Consider the following 27,486-nt stretch of genomic DNA (forward strand, 5'->3'; position numbering starts at 1 on the left):
CAGAGACATGGCCACCTTGGCTTCTTGGGTTTTGAGCAATATGGGTTGTCAGTTTTGTTGATTTTTTTTATTTCCCCATGAAAAATCTGATGTCCCCAATGCATTYAGAGTGTACACAAGCCTTGATAAAAAAGAGCAGATTTGTTTATTGAAAACCATCCCCATGTTACTTCTGGTGGCAGGGAAAGTGTAAAAGCAGAAAAAATTATTCAAACCCCATGTGCCCTGACTGCAAAGTGAATTTTTAGGAATATAATGGAACATAATAAGCCAATAGACTTGCTAGATGGCATTTTGGGGTTTTGCTGGTTTATTGAATCATTTCCATTTAACCCTGTTTCCAAGACMCAGGTCTCTCCAGCTTCTTCAAAATGAGCATATGGGCAGTGTATGGATATTACAACTGTCTTAATATCCAGCTGCTGTTTGTGTGCCAGTGGGGAATGGCTGCATGGCTGGCTGGGGTACCCTGAGTGAACCTGCTGCTTACATTAAAATATTGCTGAATAATTGCAATCAATGGCCTTTTAATTCAGGCAGTTGCTGATCCTTGGCATAGATTGTTGAGAAGCTGGGATAACAGAGAAAGCAGATTGAATTAATGGAAGTATGGAAACTGTTTAAGGGGAGAAAAGTGAGCTCACTCTTTCTTCTCTGCCTTTGCAGATAGAGGATTGGGGTCACAAAAGCTCCATGTGGGTTTAACGTCCTTGAAAATGCCAGAAACAGAGTAATTGGATGGCTGGAACCACTGTGGATGCAGCTCTTCCCTCACTGCCCTTGGTAAATGCAATTCTTTTCACTCTGCATTCAAATGTAGCAGAGACTTTTCCCTTTCAGTGTGGATGGTTTCACCTCTGAGCCCGGCAGCAGCCCCAGCGCTGAGGTACAGATAATTGGAGCAAATCACTCCAAAGCCTCCTGAAAGCACTGCATTATGCATGCACCAGCTTTAAAAATGGCCAATTACAAAGACACCTCTTTTACAAAGTGCTTTTGTAGTGAGTAAAACAAAATGATTTCTTCAGGTTCCAGTGCAAAATGGGGGCTACAAAGCATGTGCATAGATTCCTGGAGATACAATACAAAGGGGATGATAATAATAACCTTTCTGTCACCAGAGAGCCTGCACAAAGATTCCATCAGCATTTTGCACAGTATGATAAAAAAATGTGCGAAATCCTCAGCATCAATGGAGGTTCAAAGTGAAACAGAATCAAGCAGAATAAGGTACCCATAAAGAAAAGAAATATCTAAATGATATTAAGGGAGGCAAGATAACTGAAAAAATTAACAGCACAATTGCATATAGAGTCTGCTTCTGCTAACAAAAGGCAATCTTTAGCACCCACTATCTCCATTCATTCTKGAGAGAAAAGACAGTTACATTCTGGATGAACAAAATAGGAAAAGCATGGGTTTACAATGGGAACTTTGAGTTAAGATACTTGAACTCTGAGCTCTCAATAACAAGAGAGGCTTCCTGTCTCTGCCAGCCTGCCATGAATGATGTGGACAGGCAGGAAGGGATTTCTGGAAAGACTCTCCCTTTAGGGAGCCTGGGATCCCAATGGAGGTGGCCCTGAGGGGTTTGGATTTGCTGAGACACTTCCCATCCGTAGGGGACAAACAGCACAGGCCCAAAGCCAACCCAGTCCAAAAGGTTGGTCAATGAACTCTGCCTTTACCCTAAAAAAAACCCAAAGGTTTTGTGTTGCTGGTGCTTCTCCATAGGAACCATATTTTGAGGACTTTGTACCATGGAAGCATCCTGCTTACTATCTGAGGCTGAAAACAGCTGAGGCAAAAGTATTTTGGGGGTGTTTTTTGCTTTTTTACCATTTACAGCTACATATTTGTCTTCAAAAGCAAAGGTCAGAGGGTTGTGCTCATGAGAAATATTTTAAAAATGTGTATCTCAGAGCTCCTGAGAAGCCAGAATAATAAAAAACAGACTTGCAGAAAAGGAGGTTAGGGAAGAAAAAAATAATGTATTTGTTTTTAGACTTGTTTTTATGATCCACATCCCTTATGTGCACCGAAGTATTAAATCAAGCAAATTAAACCTTTCCACAGTTCACCTTTGAGCACAGGGCAGAGGTAGAGACAGCTCTGGAGGTCACTGTGCTGCTGCAGCAGCCCAGCAAGAGCCAGTGTAATTTTGTTTAAATTCAGAACATGTTCTRGCAACACATGCCCATCTGCTAACCCTCTGGCTGAGAGTCAGGTCTGCAAAAGTAATATAAAGATGCAACTCCTCTTCCAGCCTGGTTTTTTTTCCCCCTCTTCTGATGCCTCTGAGAGCTTTTCAAAGTAAATTCTCTAACAATATGAGAAAATGGGTAATGAATGCAGGTGGGCAGAGAGGCAGGTTAAAATAAAGAGGGAAAAAGCCCATAATTTACTGTTGGAAATAGATGGGGAATGGATGGAGCTCTTGTGGAAAGGCCAGGATGTCACTGAGCTGGGGGTGGAAAGGCAGTGATGCTGATTATTTTATCAATATAGAGTTAGAGCCATTCAAATATTCTAATGGACCTTCAGATGTTTTTGGCAGTTCTGTGGCGTTTGCATCTGTCATGAAAAAAAAACCCCACTCATTCCTCAGAACTGGCCCACKTGCCAAAACCAGAGGCAGTCTCCTTCATTTATCCTTGTTTTGTGCCTGTTGGAACTGACATTACCACATGATTAATTAGTTGTGTCTTACACTGCCACCAAATTGRCTGAGTGTAAAATATTTCTGTGCAGTAATTGCCACAGCTTTYCTCAAAAAGGCTTTCCTGCATGTGATCTGGTGTGTAGGTGACCATAAGTAAAGAAAAAAGAACATTAATCCATTGTTATCAAAGAATATGAATACATTGTCATCAAAGAATATGAAGACATGGTTTTCATTGAGGGAAAACTTCCATGGGAAGCAGTAACAGTTCTGATCAATAATGGACAGAGAGAATGTGGGACAAAAACTGGCCAGACATCAGTACTGGGAAGTGAGAGAGGCAGAGAGAACACAGCAAAGGCCTTACAGATGCTGGACATGTGTGTGTTGCAAACTGAACCAGTGAAGGAAGAAACAAGTGTTGGTGTAAATATGCAGGGTTTGAATGTGAAGCAATCAGTTTTCAGTGAAAATTCAATAATCTCACCATGCAGCTTTCAGCAGGAATAGGTGTGCATACGAGCACAGCCTTGCATGGACTGAAACAGGAGGAACCAARAGGACTCTGCCTCTTTTAAGCATTGGGGATGCATTTTTTGATGTTGGAGAATAAGGAATTTTAAAGTATCATTATGATTAAATGAATGGAAGCAGTATGGTGGGGCTTTAATTTGCAGCTTAATTTTAAAAATGAAACAACAAATAGGGAGCTACAGAGGCGGGGAGGTTGTTTGTAGSTTTTTGTTTGCTTTAGAAAGGGTATTTTCTTCCCCGCAGCTTGGCCACAGATGGGTCTCATGGGATTTGCTTTCCAACATAAGGGAGATACTCAGCCTTTCAGATTTCATTACCACTTTCTTCATTATTGTGCCTTGAGGAGCTATAAATAACACATGGCTAATTTGTGAATATGGCACGTTCCAGGGGATGTGTGTATTTTAATCAGGGCACCTTCTGACATTTGGTAATTGGTTTACAGATTTGTTATATAATTTCATGAGCATTAAGTTGCTAAGAGGAAAAAAATCTAAATTTATGTGRTCTAAAATCTGCCCTCGTTGGACCCTTACAGCAGCTGTGCTCCTTCCAGGTCCAACTGAGGACAGATTTTAAGTCAACAAACATGTAGATGGCATCTACTTTTGCATTTCTTACTACTTTAGTAAAGTAGTAGTTATGTTCTCCAGGACGTTCTTCTTTTAATTAAAACTCTTCTCTGTGTGTATGTGTGTGTATCACTAAGCAGCTTTACAGATGCAGGTAGATTTTTCCTGGTGAGAAATCAGGTTTTGTATTGGAAGGTGCATGTTTGTTCCTGGGGAATTTTTGGGCACTTTTGTTGGAACGATCACRTGCCACTGGCATAGCTGTGTCTGTGCTCTGACAACATCTGCAAGTAGATGCTCATGTATTCCCTTTATTAGCTCAGCATTCCAAATCAGGCTCAAGGGATGARAAGCATTAGAGCATCCCAGAGATGCTTCTCCAGCTTCTTTTGAGATGCACGCCCCATGTTTTCGCTTCCAAAGTGATCTCTAACATTATTTACATGCACATTGTTCTACAATCCCCATCACCTCTGGACTTGAATCCTGGTATGTGAACAATGAAAAATGTGGCCAAGAAACTGCAGCAAAGTCCAGAGGCTCTTGGGAAGCTGCACAGGGATGTGTGGGCACTGGGGAATWGAACCCTCCGTGTTGTGAGCTGTGGATAATGGATGAAATCAGACAGTTGGGGGGGTAAGAAGATCAGGCTGGATCTGGAATTCTGAGGACTTCTGTGCTCGTGTTRAATTTTTCAAGTTCTACTTAACCTATGCAATATTAGCATTTTTAGAACTGATGCTGTGTAAAACAAAAGCATGGTAGTAGTCCACCAAAACCTTGCAATTTCTTCTTCCTAATTCAGCTCTGGTTTTGTTGCAGCAAGGATCCCATCAGCCCAAGCCCCAGCATTGGGTACAAAGGTGAGATGTGTCTGCCTGGCCAAATGTCCGAGCTGTCCGTGCATGGCTCCAGCTGCCCCAGCTGCTGAGGGGCACAGCCACCTGTGGCTTGTTTTGGCATTAAAGATGCCAAGCATTGCCATAGATGTTGCCATCTGTCAGTGCAGCCTGGATTGAGGCARCTCTGGCTGTAGGAAGCTGCCTCAGACCAGGCAAGGTACCAAAAGCTTTSCCTTTCCTTCCCAGAGCTTCACCTCTGCTGGCACACTGAAAAACCCTCCGAGGTTCCAGGTGCCGTGGAGCTTGGATTTGCCTTCTGCAGAGTGCTGCTGGAATTTTGGGATGTTTTACATCAGTGTATCCATCRCTCAGCCACTGAGCCAGCAGGAGTGGTGAGGGTGCCTGGAATACTCGTGTTGCTGCAGGGACAAGGACATGGAAGAGGCTCTCTCATTCTCACAAGGTGAGTGACTGTGGTGCAGTGCAGTATTACCCAGGAAAAGTCACCAGCTCATGTTGGTACGGGGAGATTCTTGAATGTGTCTGGCACCTGTGGCTTGGTATAAATGGAGAGGGGTATTTGTGCAGGGTCTGATGGGGTAACAGCTCTCCCATAGAGCCAAGCTCCTGGCTTCCCCTGTTGAATTCTGGAGCCAGTCCCTTGGACAGAAGTGTGGTCCAGCCCTGCCAGCACTCTGTGAGGCCATCAGCTCTCCCATATCCTGGCACATGTGGGCACRTGGGCCTCTTCCCAGAGGGTATTTGCCCTGTGCCAGGCAGCGCAGGGATTCACTCAGGCTCCCCATGGAGTGATTCTCTCCTTCAGCCAGTGCTTCATCTGCTGTGCAGTCAGGCCTTTTTGGAGTGCTTGGTTCTGCTCGCTGTGCTGTGGCTGGTTTTTTAATCAGTCCAAAGAAAATCCACTTGAAACATCACTGTTTTTTTTGAGGAAAAAGCAGTATTGGTAACAATGCTTTGCAAACAGTTTTTGTCACTTTTTATCATCTTTGAAGCTATCCAGGCAGTGACTGATGGGTTATACTAGGCTGGCTTCAGCAATACTGTAACTTGAAATATTGTGATTTTCTTTTTTTTAAACTGCATATGGCCATAAAATAGAGACTTTCCCATACAGCAGATTAAGGAAGATCTTTGATGCTTTCATTCAAAGAACAGCTCTTCCAGAAGGTGAGCATTAACAAGATGGTTGTGTCACATTTTTATGGCAAGGTTGTGACTGAGCAGATCATTAGAGAGAAAGGGATCAAAGCCACTCTTCCCCGTGTTACATTTCAGGTGGACGTGAGTGTGTCACTGGCACAAAAGCTCAAGCAGCAAACTTCACAGGAGGAGAAGCTCACTCCTCCTGCCTTTCTATCCTTTGCAATTTCCTTCCAGTGAGTCACAAACTTCGGGAGTTTCAAAGGAGTTGTAATTTAATCCAACTGCTAGGGCTGATATAGCTCTGGTGAGAGGCTCAGACATCAGAAGAGATGTTGGCCCTCCTTCATTACCAGTGAGCAAGATCCAAATACCACAATTAAGTGTTCAATTATTTCTAACTTTCCAGTAATCACCCTGGTCTGGAATTGCCTTTGTTTTTCCGTAAAGATTACTTCTCTAATAAAAAACAAGAAATAATTGACTAAGTAAGCACAGAACAAACATTTTTATCCAGTGTGGTAAACCAGAAAATTTTTATTTGTAAGTTTTACTAAAATATATTCGTCATTTATTTAATTCCAAATTTTTCATTTAATTAAAAATTCTGAAGTTTCCCAAATCAGAAAGCTGATATAACATGTAAACCTCCTGTGTTCTGTGTCCACTGGTAGGACATTGTGGGCTTTTTTCATGGATACAAACACATAACCCAGAGCCCGAGGGCACAGGGAGCTGTTAGACCCTGATCCTAAGGCTTGTATCCAAAGTGTTTCTCAAACTTTTTACAGATACTCCAACACATTTGAAGCATTTGACAGAAAAGAATAGGCAAGGGCAACAATGATTGATCCATGTTTTTAAGAAAAAAATTGAAGCCATATTTTCACCAGGGGCTTCAGACGGACATTGATGTATTTATGGAGAAAGAGCCCACGAGCGCCAGCCTTTGCATCACTGAAAATGTAGCCTGCTGCAAGAATTTACAGCTGTAATGGAAGATTCATAGCTGCTCTCTTTATTTATTGGAAACATCTCTTGCAGCTGAGTAAAGACATAAATATGAAATTAAATCACAAAAACTACTTTGAAGCAGTGCTAAGGGTACATTTTAACCTATGGGCCAAGACAACTTAAAACTAATGTTGAAGCACAATTGAGATGAACAGTATTTACTGTCCATTATTCCACCACTTTACAGCTAATCTGTAAAATCACAGATTATTGGAGAGTATTTGCCATATTCTTATGTGCAATGCTTAACAGGAGGATTCAAGGGCAGCACTTTAGATGAAGGTGCATCCATGAGCTTCTGTCTTTGTGATTTGTAGTTTTCATGGCACTGTAAAATTATTTTTATAGTTTATTTTACCAGCACRTGGTAGGAGAGATCTTTATGTGCTTTTGAAAAACAACTTCATAAACAACAACAGGCTGTGATAGGAGTTCTTGGAGTGCATAGATATGGGRCTGAATGCCACTATTAGGTTAATGTTGTCCTTTTAGGTCACTGCAGGTATTTTAAGTGGCCACACTCCAYGGGCCAGGGAGTGCCAGAGAGCAGAGCAGTCAGGAGAGAGGGGACAAAACACACCCCATCCCCAGGAGCAATTAGTATTTAATGTCTTATTTTGGCTAATGATGAGCTGTGGTTCCTACACAGCGAGTTTTCATCTCTACATCTTGTAGCTCCTTATCTCAATTTTGCAGGTTGCAAAACTGATTAATTACACTAGCAGCATTAGTATAATTAGTGCTGATTATTCTCCGAGCTTTTTCTCCTTTAATCATCTGTTTAATTGGAACTAAATCCCTATTTATCAAATAGTGTAGGTTTTAGCATCCGAAGACAGTGGATGTTGTTTAAGTCTTTCCACCTTGAACTCAGGCAYAGTTATAAAAGCTTTGGGAATATCTCTGTGGGATTTTACTGATTATAACCATGGCATTCATGGCATTTTTTTAATATCTGGTCATTTGTCAAATGTTTTGGTATCTAGGGAAAAGAGGTGAAGGATAACATACTGGAGACTCTTATAAATGACCTGCCATATTTACACTTACTCCAAAGCACAATCTGTGTCAARTGATGAGGGAGGATACTTTGTTGATCAACCTGGAGAAGTTTGAATTGTGTTTAATCAGGAGCTGTCAGGATAAAAGAAAATCCATGGAAGCAATATGKGATTGTTTTTCAAAACATAGATGCAGCAAAATCTGTAGAAATAAGGACTGTTCCATAGTTGTACATGGTGTGCTCTCACTGTGGTTGTGTTGATGTCTCACACTGTTGTTGTGCAGTGACAGGAGAAAGATAAAATAAGTGAAACACAGCAGTGGTGGAATGGTGTAAGAAAGGGAGGCAATACTACTGCACCTCGAATCTTTCAGTGGCTCAGGAGCTGATAGTTCATACTCATTCATTCAGCTCCTGCTGGGGCTTCCTTGCTTCTCTCCACTCTCCTGCCCTCACAAACTGCTGCAAAAATATTTACTAATGATGATGAATAGGGCTTTGCTGTTTTAAGGGTCTTTCTGTTTCGCCCAATATGAAAATCTTTCTCTTTGTGTCATTCTCTTATGCTTGGAAGTCAGTAGAATTTTCTGTAATTCACAAGTTTTACACCTGACATGAACAAATACCTGCCCAGTTATCTGCAACCCACACCCTGYCAAGCATTCCTCACTGCTGTAGCCATAAGGCCTTTCAGAACTTCAATTACAAAGTGTAATTTTGCCCATTAGGGTCTTCTTTATCATTTTGGTAGCTGCATCACCTCTTTTCTAAGTGAAAAGGAGCACAAGGGAAAGAAGTCACCTCTTGGTCACATCCACCCTCCTGCTTAGGTAAGGGCCTTGCTGCAGGTCTTTATTTGGAGCATGAAGTGTTTGGGCTGTGGCAGGAACCTCAGTGTAAATTGCATGCTTAAGTTATTTCACTATTCTACCACTAAAGATGTGATTAATCTTTCCTCTGTGTGGGGAAAAAAAAATATATGGTGATTCATCTCCTTGATTTTAACATATGCTGTTGATGGCTTAATGTAATTAAGCATTAATTACTTAATGTAATGTTGTTATTAATGTAAAATGGTGAAGTTTGGTTTCAGTGATGTTATTGAGTAGAGGGTGGTGMATTATTTGTAATATTTGATTCACTGCAGATTTAGCATGGATTAATTTTTATGAGAGGAGAAATACTTCCCCRGTGAACAAGTTTATAGTGACAAAGGAGTGCTCATTTCCTAGTCATGATCTTGTGCTCTTTTCTTTCCTATTTTCCATGCCTGTAAAACTTCATTCTTTGGTGTAAGTGCAAACTAAAGACMCAAGCTGTGATTCTGTCCCACTGCAACCCTGGTTCTGAAGTTTGAGTTCTGTTTTCAGGCTGATGGTCTCTCATCAGGTCACTGCAGAGAAAACAGAAAACAGTGTCATGGGAAAACAAACAGGAGATGGTTCACGTGTTGCTTTTTTTTTTTTTCCTCCTGACCTTCCAAACTTATGATGCTGGTATATTTTAAAGGACAAACTGCAAGGAGGCACCTCAAATTACATCATATATTCTATTAGCCTTTTATATAATTTTTCTAATATTTCTAACCTTTCCAACTGCAGTAAATTTTACCTGGGCTTTGTTGTGTTGGGGTTTTTTTTATTAGATTTTACGTAAAACCATATTAACTTCTTTAGTTCTATTTATTCCTGCTGCAAATGCCATTTCATGGTTACCTGTTSTACTCATTGCCACAGCTGGCAACATGTGAAACACAAGCAGTACTCTAAACCACCTCCATCCATACAGGTGGATTAAAATGCTGGAGGAAGARAGTATCATTTGTAGTAATCTGATTTTCTCACAGTTGCTGACACTTTGTAATTGAAGTTTTGAAAGGCCTTATGGCTACAGCAGCGAGGAATGCTTGGCAGGAKGTGGGTTGCAGATAACTGGGCAGGTATTTGTTCMTGTCAGGTRTAAAATGACACCAAACATGGAGAAAATGCAAAGCTGAGAGTGTTGAGCTGTGCTGGTGGCTCTGGGTGTGCTCTGTGCTGTGTGTGCACTGCACCCACACTGGGTACAGCAGAGACTGGCACTGTCACCCTGCACTGATCTCTGCTGGGGGTGGCACCTGAGTGGCAGCAAATAAAGGGGAACAGGGTGTTCTGGGCATCAGCTGTGAAATGGAAACACAGGYGGGAGAAAAAAGTGATATTAATCTGTCAGCCCAGGAAAGGCAGAAATAAGAAAACTATTGATTTTTTAAACATCATTAGAATCAGTAATGCATCACTTCCTTGTGAGAAATGACCCGTCCTCCTCCTTTCCAATCCTGTTACTTTTGTAATGAGTTTTTATTAGGTGACCTATTTTGTGTAAATTATAGCCCAGATTTCTCAACAGCCATCAAACCATCTTCTCAGTAAGGATATTTGTTAAATTATTTATTTCTACCTGGAAAAAAATGCACTTTGCAGGAAAATAAGAGTTGTAAGGGAAGTGATATTTAAAACAGAATTAGGGATATAGGAATGTTATTTGCAGTCCATGGTTAGGTTTTGTTCCTTGTCATACAAACCATTCMACATAAACCTATTCTTCAATCTTTCCCATTTAGGACTTAATGGCAAAGTCCATTAGTGTGGGGGTAAAGACGTTATTTGGTTCAGTTCTGTCTCTGAGACTGATGGGTTTTAGCTGCCTGTGATGAARTTTCTGAATTCCTTTGCATCTTCCTATGATTGTACAGTTGATCTCTAGATCATGAGATTTCTCATTTTGAATGGGGKTGTTACATTTAATACCTTTGGCTATTTTTGTTCTGCCTGGTCAAATACTTTACCAAAAATCTGTTTTCTAATCCTTTTTGGGTAGCCAGCGGGGCACTGTGAACTATTCTGCTCAAAACACCAGCATTAACAGCAGCTGAGGGAAGGCCAGTTTCTGAAAGAGTGACATCAGATGGATTTGTTCTCAGCCAAGAGCTTTGAAATMATTTTTACTGCTCTCCCAATAATTCTGGCATTATGCATAAAAATGATCACAAAGCACGCTGAATTTTATTAAAGGTGCAGGATCTTTTTATCATATTAATGTACAGTTTAATGAGAGAATCCTGAAAGAAGATCAGTTCCATTAATTTGTAAATGTGTATTCTGTACATTGATGGCTCTGGAAGAAGAGTAGAAGAGGTTTATAGCTCATCTTTTACCTGTGCACCAGATCCCTTCCTATGCTTAGTTCTGCTATAAATGACAAAAGATTTGGGGGCTTTCAGGTATTGTTTTTAGTCAACTATTTAATATACCCTGATTACAAGAAATATTTGGAATTGCACAGAAACCTTCATTTAGCACCTTCTCTCAATGCCTTACAGCTTGGTGTTTCATTATTTTAATTGTTCTTACTGTATGTGCAAGGTGAATCAYACAAATGATGAGTTCAGCTTTGATCTATATCGGCTCTGGCATCAAAATCTTCTTCCCTCAAACTCCTGGAAATATGTTTATTTTTTAGCAGAGGAGAGTAACCAAAGCACTCAGAGTAACAGGCACAGTCTGCTTTGTACCTCTGCCCAGGGCTCAGGTTTTTGTGCTGCGTTAATGTTTTATGGTGTTAAAACAATTTCTTTATCCGATAGGATTCCTGTAGGATATCCTGTGGGGTGATAATTTGGCTGGATAATTCAGCCCAAACACTGGAAGGTAAAGAACATAAGAGGATGCAGTTGCTGAGCAAGTGTGCACATCCTGGGCAATATTTGGGTGATTCCAGTAGCGGGGTACGGTTTGAGGGTCCATAGTGGCAAAAAATGCAGCCTGCCACTTTACTCCTATTCCAGTTTTTCCAGGATTTTGGCACAGCTTTCATGTTTTATCTGAAAGGAGACCATRACTGTGACACAGGGAATTGCTGCTGCTTAATTGTCATAGCATCCAGAGGGTGTCAGAGAGGGATTCTGAACAGATACAGTGTTCTTGGAGTAGATGAGCTAAGAGAGTAAAATGTTATTACATGAAGCACCTAAAATATTTTCTATAACACAGTTTTGTGCAGTTTGAAAATCCCAGCCTCTAGTCCTCACTACTAAAAAGCTGAATAATAATTACAGCTGACCAGCAAATTCTCAAAATGGGAAAAAATCTTGGGTTTGTGTATTTGGGCCCTACTCGTGTGACCTCTCTTAGCAGATGCACAAATCATCGTGCAATAAAGGAGTTTGGTCCTGTCCTGTCCTGTCCTTTCCTCTCCTCTCCTCTGTCCTCTCTCCTGAGTGGAGTGGCTGYCACTGAAGTGATGCCAGAGCACATTTGATCCTCAGGATCATTSATGCCCAGGAGCCAGGGAGAGCAGAGTTCCAGACCTGAATGAAGTCATGAGTAAACAACTGTGCAGGACAACACTCTGTCATGATTTGAAATGAAAACAGGATGGYTGAACGTGAACTTTCCAAAATGGACATGGAAAATCAGATTAAGGGGAAGCTGCAAAGAGCAGCACAGCCCAAAGGCTGACCCTTGCTCATGGCTCAGGGAGGGRTCAGCAAGAGCTTGGTGAGCAAGTGAAGTGGGCAGAATGTGATGTCAGRAGATGAGAAAGGTCACAATAATGCATCACTTCAGTTCCTGGCTGCTCATGCTGAAAGGACAATGGCTGCTCCCGTGCCCATGGATATCGATAGCATGGATTTGGTGCAGCTCTGGGAGAAGCTGGCACTGAGCAGTGGCTCTGCCTCCCTCCCCAGGGGCTGCTCCTCAGCTTCCCGGGTGCCTCTGAGCTCATCATGTCCCTGCAATGTGAGAGGTGAAGAAAGGCAAAAATCCCATCTTGTACCTCCTTGTGGCCACCATCCACTGACCCCATGCACACCAGGACAGGCTCTGCCAGCAGCTCTCACTGGGAATTTTCCTGGAAAGGCTGCAGATACATCAGAATTCTTCACTGGGGAGTAAATGCWATGGATTGCAGCTGCTTTGCTGCCCTGTAATTTTGGTTAGAGCCACGTGTTTTTACAGCCCATCCTAACAAGATAAARGAGTATGGATGAGCACAAAAAACAACATAGAGGGTTTTATATAGGAGTTGTTAAAATTAGTTGCTTCTACTTCACAGAAATTTGTAACAACTATTTTCAGTGTGTTCCTTATTACACTTCTTTTTTTCCCCTCTCTTTTGTATGGCACAAAGCAACACACGCTCCCTCTCTCTTACCATTTATCTTTTCCTCTTTCTTTTTCTTATGGCGTAGAAAAGAAAATGGAGAAAAGAAATATGAAAAGCAGAACATCCTTTGAACATTGTGCATCCCATTAAACCCAGCAGAACAGAACCAGGAAAAAAGTCTGAAATATTGTCAGTTCTGAGGTATTACCCAGCCCTCCTTTTTGAATTCAAAGACGYATCCAGACCTACTATCTCTCCTTTTAGCAAAGCTGAAACTTAGGAGAATATGTTCGGAACCATAAAGTCTCAGGGAAATCTACAGATTTCAAAGCCCTCATCTCTCAGGAGTTTGTGCCTGAACCCATGACACAAATGGATCTTACTTTTGCARAAGGACTTCAGAAATTTTAGATTATAAGCTTGTTGATCATATCCTGATTTTTTTTTTCACTCAAACAGATCAATATAGCTTCAAGTCTCTGAACTTGACAGAGCAACTGAGTAATTTATTTTTAAATATAAGTAGGGAGAAATTGGTTTTTAGCATTTCTGTTTTCTTGTCCAAAAGGTTTGTGAAATCAGCACATCTGCAGAAATGCACATAATTTACATTTGAAGACAAACTGAAATTTAACATTCTCAGACAGATGACATTTATCCATCAGCATTCACATACTGTCTTATCAACACATCTAGAAACTTCTGGTTTTGAAAAGCTTTATTTATCACTTGTTGACTGAAGCTGAACTGCTCTTAGTCAAAAAAAATTGTGACTTAGATTGACAAATTCTGATGATAACAGAAAAAAAGTCATCAAAAAAACCCTCACCCACCTGTCTGTGCCTGCTGTGCCAGGTCTGAAAATGGCCTAGAACCAGCCCAGTGGTGCATTTCAAATATTCAAAGTTTACATTGGTCATTAGATGCTGAAGTTGCATAGGAAGTACATTAGAAATTAATATTGGAAGTTTCCTGTTTAGCAAAAATTGTTACTCAACTGACACATTTTGKTTCCTGTTGGTTTTATAATTAGCTGGTTTGTGCCTGAGAATAATTTGCTCTTCTTTATTTTCACAAGTTCGTATATCTTCTTTAATCAGCCAACACACATATTTGTCTTACAGACAAATGCATTATGTGCTACATATTTCATCACTGAGTGGCTGCCAGAAATGCATTTCCATATCTACTCTTCATGAATCAGCAGAACACCACTATAAATCTTCACTCCCTATAAAACTTTTTAATAGAGGTGTATCCTCATTCTGATGTTCTATAATCAGCTTTGTCAGAGCCACTGTGGGCCCTCTCTCCTTAAAATATTAGCTTACTAAAGATTTAAACCACTCTTTATAAGCAGGAGAGAGAGGATCCACATATTCTGTCTAAAATCATTAAAAGATTGATGAGCGCTCATATCTGGAAAATTCTGGCAGAAGAGTAATTTCTTTGCAGCAGCCTGAGTAATTAAAGAGAGGATGATTATTGGTAAAAACATGATTCCTTGCTCTCCTCTTCTGCTCACTTGAGCTAGACACAGGACTCAAACAGTCAAAGCACATGCTGGGGCACTGTWCCTGGGAGTTACAGCCAGCCAAGGAATTGTGGTGTGGAGTAATCCCAGCCACTCCACTCTGAGTTGGGATGGCAAGAGGGAGGTGGACAGGATGGGAAACCATCACCTAAACCTCCCTGGKGGGAGCAATGACATGGATTTTCTGTAGGCATTCCCATTTCTGTACTCMCTGCTGCTCATACACCAAGAACATYSGTGTGGCCACCGTTCCCTCCAGSAAGYAGCTAAAGCAGTTKGAGTGGCAGTGAAAACAAGCACAGCAAGAGCTTATGGGATCTGCTCCAAAGCTGACAGACCTTCAGGTTCCTTCTTTAGGTGCACTTCCTGGCATGTGCAATAATAACAGAAACATCCAATGGCTCAGGGCAAGAGCAGCATCCCAAATAGACTTGGAATGACAAACAAATTGGAGCTTCTCTCCACATGAGCCTAATGGTACTTRCCTTTGACAGTAAATGCACAGAATTACATCTGGCTGAGAAAGTCCCTCTGGGCTGGAAGAATTGGCAGGGGAATGGGGCTCAGGAGCACCATTGCTCTGCTCTTGTCCTTTGACATGTGCTTGTGCCCACTGCAGGGAAAAAATATTGGGATTTCAGCTCAGGGGCTGGCAGTTGTGTATTTCTAGGTTATTTTCATGGCATGATATCATGTGTTACCTTCTGCCATTCTCCTTGAGTCACTTCAGTGGCCATTCTGAAATAACTCTAATGGCAGTTGTGGGTTAAATCAAGTAGAAATGCTTTAGGTGKCTGCATTTGCCTTGCTCATTTTACCTCAGCTTTCTACGGCTCTTTTCCAAGCATGTCCCACACCTCCCTAGCTCTGTTTAGTCTGGGAAAGGTGTAAGAAAAATAGCTGAGGGTCATATGGCTGCCATCCATGCATAACTAATCCTTTATCGGAACAGATGTGAGGTGCAAAGCAAGTTAATGTCAAACTTTCCAAAAGGTTTGATGGAAATCTGTCTGGGAGCAGCCAGAGCTCAGGAAAATACCTACAGTGAATCTCTGCTTACTTCACTGAGGACTGGTGGTGTACCATGTGCCAATATCATTATTCAAATCAACATGGATTTAAAATCAGATGTCTGGGTGTGATCAGTCCTTTCTGTCTGCAGCCTAAGGAGTTTAATGCAACTCTGCTTTGTCTAAAGCTGGCACAGTCCAAGCCAGCTGTACTGTGATTATGTCTCTATGATATAATAGAAATATCATTTTCATGGCTGTGATGAATAGTGGTGACAATTTGCTTTAGTAAGCCTGAGGAGTTTAAGCCGTGTAACTGATCTAAATTCAAAATTTCTTTGGTTTACTCTAATTGCAGATGTCAGGTTTGGTGCTGACTGGATCCTGTGTTGATGGGTCCTTCAGAAGTGCTGAGAGATAGATAAAGTTGGGATGAGCTGATGTATTTCATATTATGAGCAGCTGGATGAGCCCCGAACACCATACCCCAGTGATTCATTTCTGAATGGTGCTGAAAAGAGAGGGGGTGCTCATATAAATCAATGGTGATTTTAATAAACTGGGAGCTTCTCGGTACTAAATCTGTCTGCATCTGATCTGAATTGCAATTACCTGTCAAAAATTCATCCATCATTGCAAGTTCCAGACAAAACTTTCTGGCAGCAGATGTTTCGGGGAAGCTATTTCATGTGGGAAATATATTGTTTGGTGTACAGCATTCCCAAGAACAAAAGCCCAAGCAGAAAACAYTTCCTGAGTAACAGCAATAACTTGTGTGTCATACCTAAGCCGAGTTTATTGGTGAATATAATTTGTAAATGTGAATTTCCAACATAAATCAGTCAATGAAATACTACTCGTAATTCAGCCCATCTCAAAGAGGTGTAGTAATTCAATATTTGTGTACTTGTGAAAGCAATGGTATTTCTAATAACTTTAAATTCAGCATTATTAAACTCTCTCTGAGCCTACAACASCAGTGAGTGCCAAACAAATGTGCTGAGTTCCAGCCGCCAGGCTGTGCAAAGAGCTCTCAGAGATTGCCTGAAGAAATGTGTCACACTCCCTCAGATCTGTGCTCAGCAGGTGTGGGGCCACCTGTGCCATCCGTGYCTCCCTCTCACACCCAAACTCAGAAAAAACTGGGGGAAAAAAGTGTTTGCCTGCCACTTCATATGGGTTCATTGACTTCCTGTCATAAGAGAAAGGGCTGAGCGTGGACTGTGTGAAGGATTTAAATTCAGAATATCCAAACTCCAGTTTTTCATTGACACTCCTCCTACCATTTGATACATGGCCAGTCCCTTCTGTGGCAAGAAGGCAACGTAATGAACATTTCTTTGCAGCCATCAGAAAATTGTCATCTAACACTGCTATTTCTCATCTGAGCATGTACCTTGAAAATGACCTCTGAAGACAGGCTGGACGTGTGATGAGAAGATTGCTATCCCAGCCAAATAATACCCCAAAAGCTGTTCTACTGTCACCTCTATCAAAACCCTCCATTCCCTTTGCCAATTATAATAGCAGAATCTATCACTCTTTTCAATTTTCATTATATCAGGAATTTACTTTGCACATTTTCTTCCTCTCTGTAGTACTTTAAAATCATGTTTCATTAAAAGCTGTTTCTGGCRTAATTGGGAGCAATTCGGTTATAAAGTAACTGCTGACAGATGGATCCATTTACATCTCAGACATGATGTGCTGGGCTTCTTATCCTGTCACCTGAGCCTGGTGTTTGAGGATTCATCTTTTGTGTTAGAGGCTCAGAAAGCCTTGGTCTCGTACTCGTCATTCTGAGCTCTGGAAAAGTGATGGCTGCCAAACATTTGGAGAAAGCRTCCTGGTTTGCTCTACTTCTCTCATTCATCAGTGCACAGTGTCACTGGGGTATCATTTCCTGCAGAAATCAGAAAATATTTACATATTGCATGCCCACTCTTCTCCTTTCTTTCCCTGTTATTTATTTCCTTTTATTATTTAGCTTGGAAGGGCTGTGGGTACTTTGTGCAAATCACTTCCCAGGCCTGTGACAGGAAATTGTGTCCCCTCAACAGGGTTTAGTGCCTCAGCAGCAGCTCCCAGGGCCATCTGTCCCTTCCCCTGTGCCAGAGGAACACAGGAGAAGCAAAGCTCAGGAAAGCAGTGGTCAGCTGCATGTCCCAGGGGGCTGCAGGGTGCACAGCTCCTTCCCTGGATGTTACGTGACAGGGAGAAAGTAGGGAGTGAATAATAATGAACCTTTAAAGTGAGGATAAATAACTTTTACCTAACGCAGAGAGAAGCTGGAGCTGGCAAAGGGAAAAGAAGCAAACGGAAAATGATGCTGGCAGCAAACTTCATAATGAGCAGAGGGAAAGATAATTTATAGCAAGAGCTGGGCACAGCAGGCACTGCAGGTGAAGGGTGGGCACCTGAACCCGCTCCTTTCCTCTCTTCACCTTTACCTCTCTTTACCCTGTCTTTCTCTGCAATGTCTGATGAATCTTTGGGAAATGCCAGTGGATTCATTGCTTTGGAGATTGCTCACCCCGGGGAGCACGAGGTTCCAGCTCCAGTCAAACAATGTCAAGCCTCTGGATGAGAAGCAAATTGGTTGAAGCTGGAATTGTTCCCGATGGGTGTTTTTAATTTCATTTTCTCATGGAAAGATTATTGAAAAAGCTGTTCCAGGTACTTGGATTATGAGTTCCAACACGTTTAAAATTTAAACTTGTTTTAAGTGAAGATACAAGTGTTTCAGGCCTATATGCATACATTAATATTGCAAATGCTCCTGTGACCTCAGCAAAAAAATGTCATGCGACGGAGTGGCAGAAGGACAGGGGATAAAACTTAAAGCAGCATCATTTAAATGTATTTTCTCAATTTAAAAAAATAATGAGAACCTCCCCTTGATTCATTTTCCTGAAAGCAATGATCAAATGCTTTAGAGACCAGTTCCATTCTTATTAATAATTTTTTTATTAAGAAGGATGAAAACTATCTAATGTGATAACTGTGAAGGAATGCAGAGTCATTTTCATTGTGATCGTGAGCATTTATTTGTGGCATAAAATTACCCTTAGGCAGACGAGTCCTCTGCAATTGCACACATAGGCCTGGTTCTTGTAGCTGTTTCTTCATATCCTGCTCTAATGAAGGTAATGAAATACCTCCTTTGGGTGCATCAMATAAACAGGTCAGATTAGCACAGACCCAGTTCTATGAGATCACTTTTCTGYCATTTTCCATTGTAACCTGTAAGTTTGCTTTCATTAAAGGCACCAAATGTGTACCTGAATCATTCCAAGGAATCACGGCCCCACCACCTCCTTAAACTGAGTATTGATGACTCCAGAAAGCAATTTAATCCATCTTTTCTTCCCACCYCATACAATGAGAAGACAAAAATTGCAGTTTGAATTACATTAGCCTTCAAGTCTTCCTTGAGATAAATAATGTTCCCTGCAGGTTTACATTAGGGATTAAGTGTCTTCATTCTGAATAATGCTGGAAATAAATTAAATGAAGGGAGSCACAGCCTTTAACTCTTTTTCTGGGGTTTCAGTTTGGCCTACGATYTTTACACAGCACTTGGTTTCACCTGTGTTTGAGGACAAAAATGTAAAATGTTTTCAGAAATTATCTTCCCTTGCATTTCCCATTTCCTTTATATAAACATGAACTCTTTTTTTCCAGCTCTCTCAGAATGCTGAGGCTGCTGAGGGATATCCCACATGGACTGGATTGCTTCCTGGCTCATTTGGGGCTCTCAGCTCTCCATAGGAGATCCATCACCTCTTCTGTGGTGAGACACAACACTCAGTGCCCGACTCCTGCAGCACAGAATGGTCCCCTCCCACCTTGGGAAAATCCTTTGAAGATTATCAGTTCTACTTTCAAGGTATAAATGTTCATTTCTAAGTGTAGAGGTCTGAAGACCCAGCTAACATATTCCCATTTTTCTTAAGCAAATATTGAATACTTGCATTATAAAGCTGTGTTTATTTTTAGGACAGTAGTGCAGGTTCTACTTTTAAAGCAGCTTGGACTGTGATCTTTCCAGATCTCCAAGCTTTATCAGTGAAAAGGAAGGCACACTGTGAAGCAAKGAAATGTTTCTTTTCATTAGAGCAGGTGGCCTTGGTTTTGTTTACATGTGATATTTTTGCCWTTATATTCTTGAGTCCTCTCCAAAAATTAGGAAGGCTAAGCACTGCTTCCAAATATTCCCAGTTGGCTTTGATATGTCTCTTTTGTTTTTTTCCCTCTTCTCAGGCTTTACTTGGGTTTAGATGTTTGGTTTGAATTATACCTGTTTTGCTTCACATTATGACTAAGCAGGCTTTTAATATTAACACCTGAGCACAAAAAAATTGAGATTAAGAAACTGTTCCACTTGATTTAAAGCATTATGTCTCTGAAATGGGATACCTGTGGTCTGGGATACCTCAGCTGTAGAAATCAGGTTTTGGTAATTACAAATCCTAYAGGACATTTCAAAATTAATTATGTTTCTTCTCAGTGAGGGCTGTGTAGTGTTTGGCTGCCTGTTTCATTGAGCTCAGGCTGCCCTTAGGGCTCATGAGCCATGCAAAAAAAGGGACAGCAGCTAAAAAACAGAAAAAAAAAAATCCTTCGTGTGATTTAGCAGCCTACTTGGAAACAGAAAGCAGAATACTGTTTAGCTTTATGGCAGAGGAAGAGTTGGTTTCCTGGTCTTTGAAAATATATATAGCTCTGATTTCATATTCAAGGTAATAACCAGCCCTGACTGTAGAAAAGAGTATTTAGGATATCTTTTCCTGGCTTTTTCAAATTGAAACCGAGTCACTTCCACTGGAAGATTTTTCCTTATCTARCCTGCAGCCTGTCCTTCTTTGGCTGTTTCAAGCTCCCAGGCAAGAAGCAGTGGCAGGAGGGGCTGACACAGGGAGAAAGGCAAAGGGGACCCCACTGCTGCTCCTTTCCCCGTTTGCAGCACTGGGCAGTGATTCCTGTCCCAGGCACAGCCACAGCCCTGCATTTCTGCCCAAAGCCCATGAAAGCAGATTGGACCGCTCCTCCAAACAATGCCTCCWTCCAGAGGGGCTGGGGGAGATTTCCCTGCGGGAAAAGGGCACTGAGGAGCAGCAGGGCTGGCACAGAGGCTCCTGTGGGCACTTTGATCAATGCCCTGCTGTCCTGCAGGGTATGGGAACAAGCTGCTGCTGCTGCTGCTCCTCTGTGGTGTCACAACGTGTTCCTGAGAGCAGCACGGGCTCGCTTTTCCACTGTTCTGTAGGCTCAGGAGCATCTCCTTAGACTCATCCCTTCAGGTTTGACAATGACAGYGTGCTAAGGGAGAACAGAAGGAGTGAATAATGCAGAAATCACTTTGGCACATCTGGGGAAAGCGCCTGTGTGCTTGTTGCCTTCAGTGCTGCAAACAGGTGGGAGCTGCAGCTGTCGGAAAAACTTCATCTTATTTCTATAAAAAATCTTGATTATTTTTGAAAAATCATCCCCAAAGTGAGATTTTTCAGTTTTGAGCTTGTTCTGAATTGCTACAAATGCTATGTAAAAGAGAGACAATATAAAGAAAAGTAAAAAATCCATGCAAAACACARTTTGCTAAAAAACCCCAAGAAGTAAGATGGAAAAATGTTACTGTACCCTGACAGAGAGAGCCTTCCAGCAGTACTTTCCAGTGTCTCCCTTGGCTGATATTTCACAGGATCTGGACATCACCATRTCTAGTGAGACTTCCACCCTTTGCTTGGAAGGGCACAGTAACTTCAATGCTCATGRTTTTAATGGGATCAAGAGGGGATTGCCACCTGTCACCCCATAGTGGTGGGCCTGAGCTAYGTGAGAAACTCTGTTCTCTCCTTCTAACCACAAACCGTGGATTAATATTCAAATGGAAGTAAGTCTTAAAATTCTTAGAGCAATGCACCCATATGGAGATAAATGACTTTAAATGCACCTTGAAGCAATTGTGCAAATTTCTATGCTAAGAACTTATTCATATGAAATTGTTATTCATATGAAATTGTGATAAAGCTCTGAACATAAACTGGAATTCAAAAAYCATGGCTTTTGGCTGCCTTTCAGGAAAGGTATTTTATTTTCACCCTGCGCTTGGTAATCCAAAATGAAAATCTAAGTGAGATCGAAGGGTAACTGCCAYGTGCCATGTTGCATTGATTGTGGAAGTTATTTTACATAGTTGTGGGAATGCACAAGTCGCCACAATCTTTGCATGCTCTCATTTATAAAAATCTTGCCCGCTAAGGTGGTTGTGGGTAGACACAGAGACTGATGCAAGAGCAGCTGCTCACCTTGCACTTGCAGAACACGAGCTGCACAGGCAGGGCTGTGTGCCACAGACACTGTCCTCATGTGGCTTTGTCACYTCTCCCTCAATCCTGCCCTCACCCCTCTCCTTGACTGACTTTGGGAAGTCTCTGCTTTGCTGCTTGTCCAGACAGCACCTTGCAAACCTTTGGGGAGAAATAAATGCCATTGGTTATAATGGCTTCTTCAGCTACCTTGTAGTTCTTGGCCTTAGGACTGACTCGTTGGTTGTGCACGAGCAGCCCAAAGCTGGCATTAAAAATGATTCTGCACCTTCAGTGTGGTGTGACATGGGATGGGGGCACAACAGCAGCACRTGGGGATGTTTGGAACTACAGCTACAGTCGTATATATAATGTACTTTGGATTAGTTAGGTAAATGTATAAATTATATTCCTGTGTATGTAATTGTTATCAAAGAATGATCCAAGGGATTCATTCAGAGGTTCAGATCATCCTCCTAAACATTCCTGTCTCTGCTTGGAGTGTGTGCCCACTGTCAATTAAAATTAACATTAAAATCAAATACTAAACAAAGTGCACACAGGTACCTGAGGAAATCACCATTTTCCATATTCCTGTGGTATTCAAATGAGTTCTTGTCTTTGAGCTTCTTGAGCCTAAGGAARAATGGATGATTCTTTCCCTTCCTTGCTTTCTCCAAATGACAGCAAAAAAATTGCTCCCTTTAATTCCAGTTGAAATTAATGGAAGTCTGGGGGAGAAGAAACAGACAAACAAGGAAGTGTTTTATATTTGGGTTTTTCTTTCCCTCTCGTAGCAGATGGGTTTGGTGTGTTTTACAGGCACCTTCTGAAATCAGTCTGTTATTTCACCATTCCTTTGGAAGGGAGTAGCAGYGCTGAATCTTTATCATATTGATCGTTGCACAGGCTTTCATCTGGGGCCTAGGATAATACACAGCATTGTTATTGCATTATTATTTTTCATTTGTATCCTATTGATTTGCTGCCAGGAACTTACAGGTCAATTTGCAAAAAGATGGGCTATGATTTATTTTTTTTTCTAAAAGATTATGCCACGGTGGGAATGCTTTTATAAGGCTGTCAGGTCTTTAGGTTTGTTTTTTCTSCTCTCAGGAGTGCAGCACATTCACAGATTCGTGGCACAGCTCCACCTGGATTTACACCCGGAGTATCCACGACTTTCACATAATTCATAGGGATAAGTGGCTGTGCACAAACCGACACTGAAATTGGAATTTTACTCCAGGGGAATGGTTCTTTTCTCACTCCTCCCTGCACAACTCAGAAATAACAAAGTCAATACAGTTACAGTGATATAAAAGAGCGGGGAGAGGACACTTTCTATGTCAGATCACAACAAGCCACCAAGGTTTAACATCCCCAAGTRACAGGAGGCAAAAATAGCCATGAAAAGTTATTTTTGATACCATATTTTTTGTTTGCTATGGTAACATGAGTTTACTCAGCTACTGACAACTTTGTACTCAGAGGCCACTTTTGAAACAAAATTATTCTTAACTGAATTTTTCTTATTTTTATTTGACTGTTATTAGATTGTAGCTACTGGGAAAGCAAGGATTATCTCAGTAAGTGAAACTGCTTTTAATTCCTTCAGTACACAACTCCTGCTACATCATTTACAAGGGGTTTGTTTTTAATTACTCCATGCAAAGTGTGGGAAGCACAGTAGGCTGATGTATCCATACACCATGTTGTGTACTATTATTTTTCCTTGGAATCCAGCCAGGTAAATCAAACCCACAGTGAGGGACTTGGAGTTCATGTTCTATTTCCACTGTACTGAATTTTCCTGGCATCCTTTCAGCAGGAGCAATTTGACAAGGGAATGTTTTTATAGCACAGAACACCTTTTCCTGCCAGTGAAGATTCTCAGTTTTGGGATGATRTTTCATCCTGGTTTGTGGCACAGAAGAGGATGCTGGTGTTAGACCATGCTTGTACCAGCACAGGTCACTGGAATTATCTTCCYAGTGTGGGAAATTTTATTCTAAATTACAGATCATTCACAGAGCTCAAAGTAAGACACAGCCCAAATAAATGCCTCGTTCATAATGACTCCCATGGCAAGGTAACGATCAAATAGCTGAACTGCTGCCCTTACATTATAGGAGTATTTCAAAGAATGTTTTAGTTTGTTTTCTTCTCCTACTTGTCCAAGTTTCACTTCACGTTTTGACACCATTRGGATATAACTGCATTTGACAGCAGTGAGGTCAAATGAGATTTTCTGCTTTAAGTGGAKGTGTGAAGTCACAAAATGTGCTGTGTCTGGCTGCTAAATGCCTGTTAAATGTAGCACAGCAGCATATATATATTTGAAAAACTTCAGTAGTTATTTATTTTAATATTTGAGGAAACAAGATTACCTTGTTTCAAGACTGCTGAAAATTATCTTTATCACTGTTGTGCACTAAAGTGCAATTTATAGACACCAAAAYCCATTCCTTCTTGATAATATTGATGACTATTTAGTTGAGCTGAGATTTTTTTTTTTTTTTAATTGGAGAATTAATGAAAAATGCCAAATCTGTTCACTGATTTACTAAGGAATATTTGATTTTTACATATTTTTATATAAAAATGTTTCTGWATATTAGATTTTGAGCATCTAAGTTGTACTTTCAAAATCTGTTCTTCTTTATAAGCATCAAGAATGTTACAAAATGATCAAAATCTTCTGTTTCAGTAGAGCTCAGTCAGAGTTTTTCCATCTGACAACTCAACAAACACAAAGTTTCATGTTCTGCTTTAATATTAAGTATTGCTTTATAAATCACAGTAACTGCTTTCCACCAAACCTGACTTGTGCTTTATTTCAGAGAGCTGCCAAAGCAAAGCCTTGCATGTGTCAATAACTCGTGAAAARTGATTGCTCATTTCTGTGATATCTACCAAGAATGGGAGATTTAGCAAGAGTTTCTAAGTTCCTCAGACATTTAGAAAAGACCCCAAGCCCTTTCTACAATTGTGAGTATGGATATTCATTTCTCAACTGGCATTTATTGATTGACTGAGACATTGTGACTGCTMCAATGCCACTTTCAGAAGCTGGGGTATTTGCAGGGAGTCAATGAGCAGAACCCTGAATTGAACTTATTGCTGATAGGCTGTGTGCAATGTGTGAGCAATCACATGCACAAACCCCAGCATTCCTGAGCTGCTCTTTTGTATCTGGCAGCCAAACCACATTTGTAATAAGCCTTGCTTAAGCACTCTGTGGAAAAAGCAATGAAATATTAGTTACCTAAATGTCTGTAAAAATTCTTCCTGGGTGATAAATAATCAATTGCATTAATTACTGTTTTTAATCTTTTAAATACAATCTCTATTAGGAAGCTAGTGCTTCCTTAATAAGAAAGTCCATTGTCACAACCCAGAAGTGATGAATGGAYGCATTCCTGTGAGCAGGAATTGGAAAGGCAACTTCTGACTGTTGGGTTGAGTTTGGGTTCACACCAAGCCTCAGCTGCATCAGGGCATTTTCATCTGGGGCATTCTGAGGCTGTGCAGTCTCACAGTGCAGCAGGCTGCCTGTACAAATTGATATCTTTTGATATTTCAGCTTCCCAAATTGTTGTTGATCTGAAATGCATTTGCAACATCCACGTGTAAAGCATGTGCTGTTTATATTGCAAGGTTTGGGGTTTCTTCMTTAACGAAACATAAACTCTGTTAAAAGTCTGAATAAAGACTTTTTTTCTGCACAGCAGATTTTATCCAGCCAATTCAACTGCTGAAGTTGCAGCTGAACTTAGTGGCCAAGTCCATTCTGTCAGTGTCTGGTCTGTAATGCACAATCTCAGGTTTTTTTTCCCCCAGAACACTCCCTACTCTCTTGTTATTACTCCTTTTATGTGATGATGCTTTCCTTACAGCTTAGAGTGACCATTTAAACAAATCTCTTTACTTTTTCCCTCTGTTTTGGCAGGATGTCTTGGCAAGGATGATGTGTCACCACCTGAGGACATGAAGGACAAATCAATTGTGAAGTGAGTCCTGGTGCCCCTTTTAACAACTGGCATTCCTGTTTGCTGTGGCCTTTCCTTTTCAATAAGGTCCAAACACATCAAGACATTCCTGCACATTCCCTGCAGGATTTTACWATCTAAAGACAGACAAAGGGATCCTTAAAACTTTCCGAATTAGATCACAATGAGGCAACAATACACATTTTATCACCAAACATCAGAGGAAGTGTCAGATTTCCCATTTTTGAGTGACTCTAGAGCAGACTCGGTGCCTTGTTGCATCCATTTAACACAAAGTACCTGGATGGACTCCAGGGCCACACGGTGGGGTTATTTACCATGTGTTATACAGGTGCTGAGTCTAAATGAKCTGATGATCTCATGGCCAGAAAATCTCTTACTCTACATAATCCTCGTGACCTTTTCCTCTGTCACTCATTTATCTGCACTGGGAAGAGGCTGCCATGTGGCTGATTTTATGGATGGCGTGCTGCATGTCCTGGGATCAGCCTTAATGTGCTGTAATTCTTTATGCAGTCATTAAAGCACTATCAGAGACCTCAGTCTTGGGCTTTATATGGTCACTGGAGAGTTTTAGAGAGGTTATCATCGTGTTCCTCTGTCTCCAGGTACTCAGCAAGCACGAGGCAGCAATTACAGAAAGGGCTACTTAGCATCCAACCTGTACACAGGGAGGTGGGGAGAGAGAWTTCAGAGACATCATTCACCCATCCACCAGAGCACAGTAAAACACCTTCTTTATTTCTGATTTTATTGGTCCTGTCTGCTCTCATCTGGTGCCTGAACATTTCATCTGTTCACGCTGCTTTTTTCTAATGCAATAAAAAGAGCAGGCAGGATTTTGCCCTTTATTTAAAATGTTTTGCCACATTTAGAGGTAAATCACAGCCACTTTTCTGTGCTGTATATTTTCAGAYTGCTCAGGGAGAGAAATGTTTTGATAGCAAGCACGCTCTACAGGCTCCAGCCACATTTGGGTAGGAACAGTCTCTTCCTACAACCTTCCTGTTCTTTGCTCTGATACAAACCTGTCCCTCTCTGCTCATCTCTGGGAGTCAGGCACCCTCATTCCTTCAGACACGGTGAAGGAAAGAGCAAGAGAAAGATCTGGCTCCCAGTCCCTCCACAAGCAGAGTTTGAGTCATTTATGTGAGCAATTCAGCAAGCAGAGAGCTTTACTTTCAAGCAGATGTGTCTTTTCAGAAACAGCTGACACTCTGGGCACCAAAACAGATCACAGCAACTGCAACCAAAAGCAGGGCTCTGCCAAAGCCAAAGGCAGGATCTGTCAGGGAAAAGGATGGAGCAAAAAGAGAGGTGTTGTAATAAAGGGGGAAGAAAGAAAGAGTGAAAAGTGTAAGAAACTGGAAGAGACTTTAAGGGACACAGCACTGTTCAATGGTGCAGAAACTGAGAGAAGTGAACTGATTTGCATTTTTCCAAGATGATTTGTAAAAGATGAAAAGTTGTAGATGAAATGCTTTGATTTGCCTTAATCTTACTCTGCTTGTGCACTTGTGTTGTTCATTTCATGTAATAACCTCTACTAAACAGTCAGAGGCTGCAGCATAATTTTGTTGACCTTAAATTAAGGCAAAAAGCTGCAATTCTGGAATTTCAAACTCACAGTACCTGACTGGCTGAACGGTAAAATAAAGAAGCAAGGCTGAATGACAATTTTTCAT

The 27,486-nt window shown here is 41.2% G+C and overlaps 2 long non-coding RNA genes across 2 annotated transcripts; both read left to right on the forward strand.

Moving 5' to 3' along the window:
- The first annotated feature begins 676 nt into the window (after nucleotides 1-676).
- LOC130581409 (uncharacterized) lies at nucleotides 677-5,067 on the forward strand. Its single transcript, XR_008966210.1, has 3 exons — nucleotides 677-783; nucleotides 4,591-4,631; nucleotides 4,857-5,067. It is a non-coding gene; the product is annotated as an uncharacterized LOC130581409 (long non-coding RNA).
- A 14,101-nt stretch (nucleotides 5,068-19,168) lies between these two features.
- On the forward strand, nucleotides 19,169-25,778 carry LOC130581406 (uncharacterized). Its single transcript, XR_008966209.1, has 3 exons — nucleotides 19,169-19,369; nucleotides 24,632-24,779; nucleotides 25,741-25,778. It is a non-coding gene; the product is annotated as an uncharacterized LOC130581406 (long non-coding RNA).
- Nucleotides 25,779-27,486: the final 1,708 nt, after the last annotated feature.

Source organism: Malurus melanocephalus, unplaced genomic scaffold (genome assembly GCF_030028575.1).
Source record: "Malurus melanocephalus ecotype Western Australia unplaced genomic scaffold, MMel_1.1 scaffold_410, whole genome shotgun sequence".
Taxonomy (NCBI): domain Eukaryota; kingdom Metazoa; phylum Chordata; class Aves; order Passeriformes; family Maluridae; genus Malurus; species Malurus melanocephalus.